Source organism: Thamnophis sirtalis, unplaced genomic scaffold (assembly GCF_051295495.1).
Source record: "Thamnophis sirtalis isolate CommonGarterSnake01/CBP01778 unplaced genomic scaffold, rThaSir2_p1.2 scaffold_4, whole genome shotgun sequence".
NCBI lineage: Eukaryota > Metazoa > Chordata > Lepidosauria > Squamata > Natricidae > Thamnophis > Thamnophis sirtalis.
Genome location: NW_028261384.1, coordinates 78,039,915 through 78,052,386, shown reverse-complemented (window position 1 = coordinate 78,052,386; position 12,472 = coordinate 78,039,915).

The following is a 12,472-nucleotide window of genomic DNA, read 5'->3' as shown; positions in this document are numbered from 1 at the left end:
TTCCTTTTGAATTTCCAACTCTCGTGTTTTATCTTGTTTCCTCTTATTTTTTCTTCGAGAGTCAACTTCAGCCCCTCTTAACCTTCAGAACATTTGAAATTTCTAAAGACGCTTGCTTTTGAATCTCCAACTCACCTGTTTTCTCTTGTTTCCTCTTATTTTTTCTTTGATAGTCACCTTCACCCCCTGTTAACTTTCAGAGCTTCTGAAATTTCTCAAGTTGTTTACTTTTGAATCTCGAACTCACGTGTTTTCTCTTCTTTCCTGGTATTTTTTCTTTGATAGTCACTTTCACTGTTTTACCCTTCAGTGCTTCTGAAATGTCTCTAGATGCTTCCTTTTGAATTTCCAACTCAACTATTTTCTTTTGTTTCCTCGTATTGTTTCTTTGAGAGTCAACTTCAGCCCCTCTTATCCTTCAGCTTCTGAAATTTCTCTAGATTCTTCCTTTTGAATCTCCAAGTCACGTGTTTTCTCTTGTTTCCTCGTATTTTTTCTTTGATACTCACCTTCACTCCCTCTTAACTTTCAGAGCTTCTGAAATTTCTCTAGATAATTCCTTTTCAATTTCCCACTCACTTGTTTTCTCTTGTTTCCTCTTATTTTTTCTTTGAGAGTCAACTTCAGCCCCTCTTAACCTTCAGAGAATTTAAAATTTCTCAAGATGCTTACTTCTGAATCTCCAACTCACCTGTTTTCTCTTGTTTCCTCTTATTTTTTCTTTGATAGTCACCTTCAGCCCCTCTTAACCTTCAGATCTTCTGAAATTTCTCTAGATGCTTACTTTTCAATTTCCAACTCACGTGTTTTCTCTTGTTTCCTCGTATTTTTTCTTTGATAGTCACTTTCACTCTGTTTTACCCTTCAGCGCTTCTGAAATGTCTCTAGATGCTTCCTTTTGAATTTCCAACTCACGTGTTTTCTCTTGTTTCCTCGTATTTTTTCTTTGAGAGTCAACTTCAGCCCCTCTTAACCTTCAGAGCATATGAAATTTCTCAAGACACTTCTTTTTGAATCTCCAACTCACCTGTTTTCTCTTGTTTCCTCTTATTTTTTCTTTGATAGTCACCTTCACCCCCTCTTAACTTTCAGAGCTTCTGAAATTTCTCAAGTTGTTTACTTTTGAATCTCCAACTCACGTTTTTTCTCTTGTTTCCTGGTATTTTTTCTTTGATAGTAACTTTCACTCTGTTTTTGCCTTCAGCGCTTCTGAAATGTCTCCAGATGCTTCCTTTTGAATTTCCAACTCACGTGTTTTCTCTTGTTTCCTCGTATTTTTTCTTTGAGAGTCAACTTCAGCCCCTCTTATCCTTCAGAGCTTCTGAAATTTCTCTAGATGCTTCCTTTTGAATCTCCAACTCACCTGTTTTCTCGTTTCCTCTTATTTTTTCTTTGAGAGTCAACTTCAGCCCCTCTTACCCTTCAGAGCATATGAAATTTCTCAAGACACTTCTTTTTGAATCTCCAACTCACCTGTTTTCTCTTTTTTCCTCTTATTTTTTCTTTGATAGTCACCTTCACCCCCTCTTAACTTTCAGAGCTTCTGAAATTTCTCAAGTTGTTTACTTTTGAATCTCCAACTCACGTTTTTTCTCTTGTTTCCTGGTATTTTTTCTTTGATAGTCACTTTCACTCCCTCTTAACTTTCAGAGCTTCTGAAATTTCTCAAGTTGTTTACTTTTGAATCTCGATCTCACGTGTTTTTTCTTGTTTCCTGGTATTTTTTCTTTGATAGTCACTTTCACTCTGTTTTACCCTTCAGTGCTTCTGAAATGTCTCTAGATGCTTCCTTTTGAATTTCCAACTCAACTATTTTCTCTTGTTTCCTCGTATTTTTTCTTTGAGAGTCAACTTCAGCCCCTCTTATCCTTCAGAGCTTCTGAAATTTCTCTAGATTCTTCCTTTTGAATCTCCAACTCACGTGTTTTCTCTTGTTTCCTCTTATTTTTTCTTTGAGAGTCACTTTCACTCTGTTTTACCCTTCAGCGCTTCTGAAATGTCTCTAGATGCTTCCTTTTGAATCTCCAACTCACCTGTTTTCTCTTGTTTCCTCTTATTTTTTCTTTGAGAGTCAACTTCAGCCCCTCTTAACCTTCAGAGCATTTGAAATTTCTCAAGACGCTTACTTTTGAATCTCCAACTCACCTGTTTTCTCTTGTTTCCTGTTATTTTTTCTTTGATACTCACCTTCGCTCCCTCTTAACTTTCAGAGCTTCTGAAATTTCTCTAGATAATTCCTTTTCAATTTCCCACTCACTTGTTTTCTCTTGTTTCCTCTTATTTTTTCTTTGAGAGTCAACTTCAGCCCCTCTTAACCTTCAGAGAATTTAAAATTTCTCAAGATGCTTACTTCTGAATCTCCAACTCACCTGTTTTCTCTTGTTTCCTCTTATTTTTTCTTTGATAGTCAACTTCAGCCCCTCTTAACCTTCAGAGAATTTAAAATTTCTCAAGATGCTTACTTCTGAATCTCCAACTCACCTGTTTTCTCTTGTTTCCTCTTATTTTTTTCTTTGATAGTCAACATCAGCCCCTCTTAAACTTCAGAGCTTCTGAAATTTCTCTAGATTCTTCCTTTTGAATCTCCAACTCACGTGTTTTCAATTGTTTCCTCTTATTTTTTCTTTGATAGTCACCTTCAGCTCCTCTTAACCTTCAGAGCTTCTGAAATTTCTCTAGACGCTTACTTTTGAATCTCCAACTCACATGTTTTCTCTTGTTTCCTCGTATTTTTTCTGATACTGACCTTCACTCCCTCTTAACTTTCAGAGCTTCTGAAATTTCTCTAGATAATTCCTTTGAATTTCCCACTCACTTGTTTTCTTTTGTTTCCTCTTATTTTTTCTTTGAGTCAACTTCAGCCCCTCTTAACCTTCAGAGCATTTAAAATTTCTCAAGACGCTTACTTCTGAATCTCCAACTCACCTGTTTTCTCTTGTTTCCTCTTATTTTTTCTTTTATAGTCACTTTCACTCTCTCTTACACTTCAGAGCTTCTGAAATTTCTCTAGATGCTTCCTTTTGAATTTCCAACTCTCGTGTTTTCTCTTTTCCTCTTATTTTTTCTTCGAGAGTCAACTTCAGCCCCTCTTAACCTTCAGAACATTTGAAATTTCTAAAGACGCTTGCTTTTGAATCTCCAACTCACCTGTTTTCTCTTGTTTCCTCTTATTTTTTCTTTGATAGTCACCTTCACCCCCTCTTAACTTTCAGAGCTTCTGAAATTTCTCAAGTTGTTTACTTTTGAATCTCGAACTCACGTGTTTTTTCTTGTTTCCTGGTATTTTTTCTTTGATAGTCACTTTCACTCTGTTTTACCCTTCAGTGCTTCTGAAATGTCTCTAGATGCTTCCTTTTGAATTTCCAACTCAACTATTTTCTTTTGTTTCCTCGTATTGTTTCTTTGAGAGTCAACTTCAGCCCCTCTTATCCTTCAGCTTCTGAAATTTCTCTAGATTCTTCCTTTTGAATCTCCAACTCACGTGTTTTCTCTTGTTTCCTCTTCTTTTTTCTTTGAGAGTCACTTTCACTCTGTTTTACCCTTCAGCGCTTCTGAAATGTCTCTAGATGCTTCCTTTTGAATCTCCAACTCACCTGTTTTCTCTTGTTTCCTCTTATTTTTTCTTTGAGAGTCAACTTCAGCCCCTCTTAACCTTCAGAGCATTTGAAATTTCTCAAGACGCTTACTTTTGAATCTCCAACTCACCTGTTTTCTCTTGTTTCCTGTTATTTTTTCTTTGATACTCACCTTCAGCCCCTCTTAACCTTCAGAGCTTCTGAAATTTCTCTAGATAATTCCTTTTCAATTTCCCACTCACTTGTTTTCTCTTGTTTCCTCTTATTTTTTCTTTGAGAGTCAACTTCAGCCCCTCTTCACCTTCAGAGAATTTAAAATTTCTCAAGATGCTTACTTCTGAATCTCCAACTCACCTGTTTCCTCTTGTTTCCTCTTATTTTTTCTTTGATAGTCAACTTCAGCCCCTCTTAACCTTCAGAGCATATGAAATGTCTCTAGATGCTTCCTTTTGAATTTCCAACTCACGTGTTTTCTCGTTTCCTCGTATTTTTTTCTTTGAGAGTAAACTTCAGCCCCTCTTAACCTTCAGAGCATATGAAATTTCTCAAGACACTTCTTTTTGAATCTCCAACTCACCTGTTTTCTCTTGTTTCCTCTTATTTTTTCTTTGATAGTCACCTTCACCCCCTCTTAACTTTCAGAGCTTCTGAAATTTCTCCAGTTGTTTACTTTTGAATCTCGAACTCAGGTGTTTTCTCTTGTTTCCTGGTATTTTTTCTTTGATAGTCACTTTCACTCTGTTTTACCCTTCAGCGCTTCTGAAATGTCTCTAGATACTTCCTTTTGAATCTCCAACTCACCTGTTTTCTCTTGTTTCCTCTTATTTTTTCTTTGAGAGTCAACTTCAGCCCCTCTTAACCTTCAGAGCATTTGAAATTTCTCAAGATGCTTACTTTTGAATCTCCAACTCACCTGTTTTCTCTTGTTTCCTGTTATTTTTTCTTTGATAGTCACCTTCAGCCCCTCTTAACCTTCAGAGCTTCTGAAATTTCTCTAGACGCTTACTTTTGAATCTCCAACTCACATGTTTTCTCTTGTTTCCTCGTATTTTTTCTTTGATACTCACCTTCACTCCCTCTTAACTTTCAGAGCTTCTGAAATTTCTCTAGATAATTCCTTTTCAATTTCCCACTCACTTGTTTTCTCTTGTTTCCTCTTATTTTTTCTTTGAGAGTCAACTTCAGCCCCTCTTAACCTTCAGAGAATTTAAAATTTCTCAAGATGCTTACTTCTGAATCTCCAACTCACCTGTTTTCTCTTGTTTCCTCTTATTTTTTCTTTGAGAGTCAACTTCAGCCCCTCTTAACCTTCAGAGAATTTAAAATTTCTCAAGATGCTTACTTCTGAATCTCCAACTCACCTGTTTTCTCTTGTTTCCTCTTATTTTTTCTTTGAGAGTCAACTTCAGCCCCTCTTAACCTTCAGAGAATTTAAAATTTCTCAAGATGCTTACTTCTGAATCTCCAACTCACCTGTTTTCTCTTGTTTCCTCTTATTTTTTCTTTGATAGTCAACTTCAGCCCCTCTTAACCTTCAGAGCTTCTGAAATTTCTACAGTTGTTTACTTTTGAATCTCCAACTCACGTGTTTTCAATTGTTTCCTCTTTTCTTTGATAGTCACCTTCAGCCCCTCTTAACCTTCAGAGCTTCTGAAATTTCTCTAGACGCTTACTTTTGAATCTCCAACTCACATGTTTTCTCTTGTTTCCTCGTATTTTTTCTGATACTCACCTTCATTCCCTCTTAACTTTCAGAGCTTCTGAAATTTCTCTAGATAATTCCTTTGAATTTCCCACTCACTTGTTTTCTTTTGTTTCCTCTTATTTTTTCTTTGAGTCAACTTCAGCCCCTCTTAACCTTCAGTGAATTTAAAATTTCTCAAGATGTTTACTTCTGAATCTCCAACTCACCTGTTTTCTCTTGTTTCCTCTTATTTTTTCTTTGAGAGTCAACTTCAGCCCCTCTTAACCTTCAGAGCATTTAAAATTTCTCAAGATGCTTACTTCTGAATCTCCAACTCACCTGTTTTCTCTTGTTTCCTCTTATTTTTTCTTTTATAGTCACTTTCACTCTCTCTTACACTTCAGAGCTTCTGAAATTTCTCTAGATGCTTCCTTTTGAATTTCCAACTCTCGTGTTTTCTCTTGTTTCCTCTTATTTTTTCTTTGATAGTCAACTTCAGCCCCTCTTAACCTTCAGAGCATTTGAAATTTCTCAAGACGCTTACTTTTGAATCTCCAACTCACCTGTTTTCTCTTGTTTCCTGTTATTTTTTCTTTGATAGTCACCTTCAGCCCCTCTTAACCTTCAGAGTTTCTGAAATTTCTCCAGTTGCTTACTTTTGAATCTCCAACTCACCTATTTTCTCTTGTTTCCTCTTATTTTTTCTTTGATAGTCACCTTCAGCCCCTCTTAACCTTCAGAGCTTCTGAAATTTCTCCAGTTGCTTACTTTTGAATCTCCAACTCACGTGTTTTCTCTTGTTTCCTCTTATTTTTTCTTTTATAGTCACTTTCACTCTCTCTTACACTTCAGAGCTTCTGAAATTTCTCTAGATGCTTCCTTTTGAATTTCCAACTCTCGTGTTTTCTCTTGTTTCCTCTTATTTTTTCTTTGATACTCACCTTCACTCCCTCTTAACTTTCAGAGCTTCTGAAATTTCTCTAGGTGCTTCCTTTTGAATTTCCAACTCACTTGTTTTCTCTTTTTTCCTCTTATTTTTTCTTTGAGAGTCAACTTCAGCCCCTCTTAACCTTCAGAGCATTTGAAATTTCTCAAGATGCTTACTTCTGAATCTCCAACTCACCTGTTTTCTCTTGTTTCCTCTGATTTCTTCTTTATTAGTCAACTTCAGCCCCTCTTAACCTTCACAGCTTCTGATATTTCTGTAATCCTCCATTTGAATCTCCAACTCTCGTGTTTTCTCTTGTTTCCTCTTATTTTTTCTTTGATAGTCACCTTCACCCCCTCTTAACTTTCAGAGCTTCTGAAATTTCTCAAGTTGTTTACTTTTGAATCTCGAACTCACGTGTTTTCTCTTGTTTCCTGGTATTTTTTCTTAGATAGTCACTTTCACTCTGTTTTACCCTTCAGCGCTTCTGAAATGTCTCTAGATGCTTCCTTTTGAATTTCCAACTAAACTATTTTCTCTTGTATCCTCGTATTTTTTCTTTGAGAGTCAACTTCAGCCCCTCTTATCCTTCAGAGCTTCTGAAATTTCTCTAGATTCTTCCTTTTGAATCTCCAACTCACGTGTTTTCTCTTGTTTCCTCTTATTTTTTCTTTGATAGTCAACTTCAGCCCCTCTTAACCTTCAGAGCATTTGAAATTTCTCAAGACGCTTACTTTTGAATCTCCAACTCACCTGTTTTCTCTTGTTTCCTGTTATTTTTTCTTTGATAGTCACCTTCAGCCCCTCTTAACCTTCAGAGTTTCTGAAATTTCTCCAGTTGCTTACTTTTGAATCTCAAACTCACCTATTTTCTCTTGTTTCCTCTTATTTTTTCTTTGATAGTCACCTTCAGCCCCTCTTAACCTTCAGAGCTTCTGAAATTTCTCCAGTTGCTTACTTTTGAATCTCCAACTCACGTGTTTTCTCTTGTTTCCTCTTATTTTTTCTTTTATAGTCACTTTCACTCTCTCTTACACTTCAGAGCTTCTGAAATTTCTCTAGATGCTTCCTTTTGAATTTCCAACTCTCGTGTTTTCTCTTGTTTCCTCTTATTTTTTCTTTGATACTCACCTTCACTCCCTCTTAACTTTCAGAGCTTCTGAAATTTCTCTAGGTGCTTCCTTTTGAATTTCCAACTCACTTGTTTTCTCTTTTTTCCTCTTATTTTTTCTTTGAGACTCAACTTCAGCCCCTCTTAACCTTCAGAGCATTTGAAATTTCTCAAGATGCTTACTTCTGAATCTCCAACTCACCTGTTTTCTCTTGTTTCCTCTGATTTCTTCTTTATTAGTCCCCTTCAGCCCCTCTTAACCTTCACAGCTTCTGAAATTTCTCTATATTCTTCCTTTTGAATCTCCAACTCACGTATTCAAATGTTTCCTCTTATTTTTTCTTTGATAGTCAACTTCAGCCCCTCTTAATCTTCAGAGCATATGAAATTTCTCAAGACGCTTACTTTTGAATCTCCAACTCAGCCGTTTTCTCTTGTTTCCTCTTATTTTTTCTTTGATAGTCACCTTCAGCCCCTCTTAACCTGCAGACCATATGAATTTTTTGTAATCTTCTGTTTTAATCTCCAAGTCATTAGTTTTGTCTTTGTTTCCTCTTATTTTTTCTTTGAGAGTCAACTTCAGCCCCTCTTAACCTTCAGAGTATATGAAATTTCTCTAGATGCTTCCTTTTGAATCTCCCACTCATGAAATTTCTCTTTGTTTCCTCTTATTTTTCTTTGCGAGTCACTTATAGCCCCCCCCTTAACCTTCAGAGCTTCTGAAATTCCTGTAATTTTCCTTTTGAATCTCCAACTTATGAGTTTTCTCTTTGTTTCCTCTTATTTTTTCTTTGAGAGTCATCTTTAGCACCCCTTAACCTTTAGAGCTTCTGAAACATCTTTAGACTCTTCCTTTTGATTCCCCAACTCACGACTGTTCTGTTTGTTGCCTGTTATTTTTTCTGAGAATCACCTTCAGCCCCTCTTAACCTTCACAGCTTCTGAAATATCTTTAGACTCTTCTGTTTGAATCTCCAACTCATGAGTTTTCTCTTTGTTTCCTCTTATTTTTTCTTTGAGAGTCACCTTCAGCCCCTCTTAACCTTCAGAGCTTCTGATATTTCTGTAATCCTCCATTTGAATCTCCAACTCATGAGTTTTCTTTTTTTTCCCTTATTTTTTCTTTGCAAGTCACCTCAGCCCCTCTTAACTTTCATTGCTTCTGGAATTTCTCTAGACACTTCCATTTGAATCTCCAGTTCCTGAGTTTTCTTTGTTTCCTCTTATTTTTCTTTGAGAGTCATTTTCAGCCATTCTTAACCTTTAGAGATCCTGAAATTTATTGAGATGCCTCCTTTTGAATCTCCAACTCATGAATTTTCTGGTTGTTGCCTCTTATTTTTTCTTCGCGAATCACTTTCAGCCCCCCTTAACCTTCGGAGCTTCTGAAATATCTGTAGACAGTTCCTTTTGAGTCCCCAACTCATGAGTTTTCTCTTTGCATCCTGTTATTTTTTCTTTGAGAGTCATCTTTAGCACCCCTTAAGCTTCAGAGCTTCTGAAATGTCTTTAGACTCTTCCGTTTGAATCTCCAACTCATGAGCTTTCTCTTTGTTTCCTCTTATTTTTCTTTGATAGTCACCTTCAGCCCCTTAACCTTCAGAGCTTCTGAAATTTCTCTAGATGCTTACTTTTCAATCTCCAACTCATCAATTTTCTGGTTGTTGCCTCTTATTTTTTCTTTGCAAGTCACTTCCAGCCCCCCCTTACCTTCCGAGCTTCTGAAATATCTGTAGACGCTTCCTTTTGAATCTCCAACTCATGAATTTCCTCTTTTTTTCCTCCTCTTTTTTCTTTTATAGTCACCTTCAGCCCCTATAAACCTTCAGAGCTTCTGAAATTTCTCTAGATGCTTCCTTTTGACTCTCCACCTCATGTGTTTTCTCTTGTTTCCTCTTATTTTTTCTTTGAGAGTCATCTTCAGCCCTCATTAAGCTTCAGAGCTTCTAAAATATCTTTAGACTCTTCCTTTTGATTCCCCAACTCTCGACTTTTCTGTTTGTTGCCTGTTTTTTTTTTTTTTTTTGAGAATCACCTTCAGCCCCTTTTAACCTTCAGAACTTTTGAAATTTCTGTAGGCACTTCCTTTTGAATCCCCAACTCATGGATTTTCTCTTTGTTTCCTCTTATTTTTTCTTTGAGAGTCACTTTCCGCCCCCCCTTAATCGTCAGAGCATTTGAAATATCTGTAGACAGTTCCTTTTAATCCCTAACTCACGAGTTTTCCCTTTGTTTCTGCTTTTTTGCGGGGGGATCACATTCAGCCGCTTTTAACATTCAGAGCATTTGAGGTTTCTGTAGATCCTTCCTTTTCAATCTCCAACTTATGAGTTTTTGTGTTTCCTCTTATTTTTTCTTTGAGAGTCACCTGCAGCCCCTCATAACCTTCAGAGGATATGAAATTTCTCTAACCCTAACCCTAACTCATGACTTGTCTGTTTGTTTCCTGTTATTTTTTCTTTGAGAGTCACCGTCAGCCTCTCTTAACCTTCAGAGTTTCTGAAATTTCTGTAATCTTCCTTTTGAATCTCCATCTAATTTGTTTTCTCTTGTTTTCTCTTTTTTTTTTCAGAGTCATCTTTAGCAGGGCTTCTGAAATATCTTTAGACTCTTCCTTTTGATTCCCCAACTCACGACTTTTCTGTTCCCTGTAATTTTTTTTGAGAATCACCTTCAGCCTCTTTTAACCTTCAGAATTTTTGAAATTTCTCTAAGCGCTTCCTTTTGAATCTCCAGCTCATTATTTTTTCTTTGAGAATCATCTTCAGCCCCCCTTAACCTTCAGAGCTTCTAAAATATCTTTAGACTCTTCTGTTTGAATCTCCAACTCATGACTTTTCTGTTTGTTTCCTGTTATTTTTCCTTTGATATTCACCTTCAGCCCCTCTTAATGTTCAGAGCTTTTGAAATTTCTCTAGATGCTTCCTTTTGAATCTCCAACTCATGTGTTTTCTCTTGTTTCCTCTTATTTTTTCTTTAAGAGTCATCTTTAGCACCCCTTAACCTTCAGAGCTTATGAAATTTCTCTAGACGGTTCCTTTTGAATCTCCAAGTAACGTGTTTTCTCTTGTTTCCTCTTATTTTTTCTTTGAGAGTCATCTTCAGGCCCCCTTAACCTTCCGAGCTTCTGAAATATCTTTAGACTCTTCCTTTTGATTCTCCAACTCATGACTTTTCTGTTTGTTTCCTGTTATTTTTTTCTGAGAATCACCTTCAGCCCAACTTAACCTTCAGAGCTTATGAAATTTCTCTATTCACTTCCTTTTGAATCTCCAACTCATGAGTTTTCTTTTTGTTTCCTCTTATTTTTTCTTTGAGAGTCATCTTCAGCCCCCCTTAACCTTCAGAGCTTGTAAAATATCTTTAGACTCTTCTGTTTCAATCTCCAACTCATGAGTTTTCTGCTTGTTTCCTGTTATTATTTTTTTTAGATTCATTTTCAGCCCCTCTTAACCTTCACAGCTTCTGAAATTTCTCTAGATGTTCCTTTTGAATCTCCAACTCATGTGTTTTCTCTTGTTTCCTCTTATTTTTTCTTTAAGAGTCATCTTCAGGCCCCATTAACCTTTAGAATTTCTGAAATATCTTTAGACTCTTCCTTTTGATTCCCCAACTCACGACTTGTCTGTTTCCTGTAATTTTTTTTGAGAATCACCTTCAGTCCCTTTTAACCTTCAGAACTTTTGAAATTTCTCTAGGTGCTTCCTTTTGAATCTCCAGCTCATGAGTTTTCTTTGTTTCCTCTTATTTTTCTTTGAGAGTCATTTTCAGCCATTCTTAACGTTTAGAGCTCTTGAAATTTCTGTAACTTCCTTTTGAATCTCCAACTCATGAGTTTTCTTTGTTTCCTCTTATTTTTTCTTTGAGAGTCATCTTCAGCCCCTCTTAACCTTCACAGTTTCTGAAATTTCTGTAGACTTCCTTTTCAATCACCAACTCGTGAATTTTATTTGTTTCCTCTTATTTTTTCTCAGAATCACCTTCAGCCCATCTTAACCTTCAGATCTTCTGAAATTTCTCTAGATGCTTCCTTTTGAATCTCCAACTCATCAGTTTTCTCTTTGAATCCTCCTATTTTTCTTTGAGAGTCACTTTCAGGCCCCCTTAACCTTCCGAGCTTCTGAAATATCTTTAGACTCTTCCTTTTGATTCTCCAACTCATGACTTTTCTGTTTGTTTCCTGTTATTTTTTTCTCAAAATCACCTTCAGCCCATCTTAACCTTCAGAGCTTATGAAATTTCTCTATTCGCTTCCTTTTGAATCTCCAACTCATGAGTTTTCTTTTTGTTTCCTCTTATTTTTTATTTGAGAGTCATCTTCAGCCCCCTTTAACTTTCAGACCTTGTAAAATATCTTTAGACTCTTCTGTTTCAATCGCCAACTCATGAGTTTTCTCTTTGTTTCCTGATATTTTTTTGAGATTCATTTTCAGCCCCTCTTAACCTTCACAGCTTCTCACATTTCTCTAGATGTTCCTTTTGAATCTCCAACTCATGAGTTTTCTCTTTGAATCCTGTTCTTTTTTCTTGGAGAGTCATGTTCAGCCCCTCTTAACCTTCAGAGCTTCTGAAATTTCTCTAGATGCTTCCTTTTGAATCGCCAACTCATGAGTTTTCTCTTTGTTTCCTTTTATTTTTTTGGAGAATCACCTTCAGCCCCTTTTAACATTAAGAGCATGTGAGGTTTCTGTAGATGCTTCATTTTCAATCTACAACTTATGAGTTTTTTGTTTCCTCTTACTTTTTTCTTTGAGATCTTCAGCCCCTCTTAACCTTTAGAGCCTGAGTTTTCTATAGATGCTTCCTTTTGAATCTCCAACTCATGAGCTTTCTCTTTGTATCCTGTTATTTTTTCTTTCAGAGTCACCTTCCGCCCCTCTTATCTGTCAGAGCTTCTTTAAATTTCTCTAGACGCTTTCTTTTGAATCTCCAACTCACGTGTTTTCTCTTGTTAACCTTATTTTTCTTTGAGAGTCATTTTCAGCCATTCCTAACATTTAGAGCTCTTGAAATTTTTGTCGATGCTTCCTTTTGAATTTCCAACTCACTTGTTTTCTCTTTTTTCCTCTTATTTTTTCTTTGAGAGTCAACTTCAGCCCCTCTTAACCTTCAGAGCATTTGAAATTTCTCAAGATGCTTACTTCTGAATCTCCAACTCACCTGTTTTCTCTTGT